The 1704-nt window shown below is 32.8% G+C and overlaps 1 pseudogene; it reads right to left on the bottom strand.

Annotated features, from left to right (window-relative positions):
* The window catches only part of LOC102811476, a 14616-nt pseudogene extending 13999 nt beyond the window's left edge, over positions 1-617 (bottom strand).
* Positions 618-1704: the final 1087 nt, after the last annotated feature.

The following is a 1704-nucleotide window of genomic DNA, read 5'->3' on the forward strand; positions in this document are numbered from 1 at the left end:
GCGGTAGTGAGGTTGGCCCAGGATCGGACATTTTTTCATTCTGCTGTGCATGGGGTCGCTATGAGTCGGTTCCGACTCGATGGCACCTGACAACAACAACAATCTCCCTACCCCTACCATTAACACTAATCCTAGGCTTAACCATAACCTATAACACTACACAAAACCCTAGTCCTGGACTATAGACCTAGCCATAATCCTAACTCTAAAACCTTAACCTTAAACAGAACACACCCGCCCCCAAAGAGATTATAGAAATTTTCCATGAAATTTTTGAAGCCCCTTCACACATAAAATTTTAAGCTAATACTATTTCTCTGGTGCAAATTCAGTTTCTTATAATTTGGAATTGTAAAGTATGTGCATGTATTATATCTAATCTATTATCTGCTACATTTGTTTAATGTCTATATGCAAATGATAGGTTTTTAAGGAAAGCCGAGATGGTTGTAAAATCCCTTGTTTCATGGAGGAGAAAGCTTAGCACAGACATGGGAATCCCACACATTAAAGGCTGAGCCAGAGCTAGAAACTGGCTGTTTCCTGGATTCCCAATTCAATAGACCTCCAGTTACTTCCAAAATTTTTGCATAATAAAAACAGGATTACCTGGTCATGATGTATTATTTTTGATATGATGTTGAATTCTATTGGCTAGGAGTTTGTTGAGAATTTTTACATCTATGTTCATGAGAAATATTGGTCTATAATTTCCATTTTTAGTGATATCTTTGCTTGGTTTTTGTATGGGGGTTATGCTTGATTCATAAAATGTATTAGAGAATTTTCCGTCCTTTTCTATGTTCTTGAATAGGTTGAGTAATATTGGTATCAGCTGTTCTCTGAATGCTTGGTAGAATTCACTAGTAAAGTCATCTGGACCCAGAGTTTTTCTGTTGGGAGTTTAAAATTACCCGATCAATTTCTTCTTTTGTTCTGTTCAAGTTTTCTACTTCACTCTGTGTTAGTTTAGGTAGGACATGTTTTTCTAAAAATTTGTATATTTCTTCTAGATTTTCAAATGTATTAGAATACAATTCTTCATAGTATTTTTTTTCTTTACAGTATTTTATTATCCTTTCCCCCCCATTGACTGTTGTGATGTCACCATATAATTTCTTATGCTTGTTTGCATCTTCTTATTTTCTGTTGTTAGATTTACTAATGGTTTGTCAATTTTATTAATCCTTTCAAACAACCAACTTCTTATTGATTCTTTCTATTGTTTTTCTGTTTTCTAACGCATTTATTTCTGCTCTAATCTTTATTATTTCTTTTCTGCTGGTGACTATAGGCTTACTTTTCTGGTCTTTTTCTAATTGCTGGACATGTGTTAATGTGTTGGTTTTTGTTCTTCTCTTTGAATATAGTATTTATTGCTAAAAATTACTCTCCAAGTATTGCTTTTTCTGTGTCCCAAATGAATGTTAGACCGTCTTCAAATTTTTTCATTCTTTTTTTCTTTCTGATTATTCTTCTAGCTTACTATTACTGAGAAATTCATCTTCAAGCTTTTTTTCAAGAGTTTCTATTGACTTAAATCTACTCATTGATTTAAATTACTCCTTTGCCCTTCCAATGTATTGTCCACTTCTGAAATCTTAGTATTAATATTCTGGATTTTTGTAGATTTTGTATTGTCTCCAATCCCCATAGGTTGTTTTTTTTTTAATTAAAAAATTTTTTTTTCATCATATATTGCCA

The sequence above is a fragment of the Chrysochloris asiatica genome, unplaced genomic scaffold (genome assembly GCF_000296735.1).
Source record: "Chrysochloris asiatica unplaced genomic scaffold, ChrAsi1.0 scaffold00324, whole genome shotgun sequence".
In the NCBI taxonomy this organism is placed as follows: Eukaryota; Metazoa; Chordata; class Mammalia; order Afrosoricida; family Chrysochloridae; genus Chrysochloris; species Chrysochloris asiatica.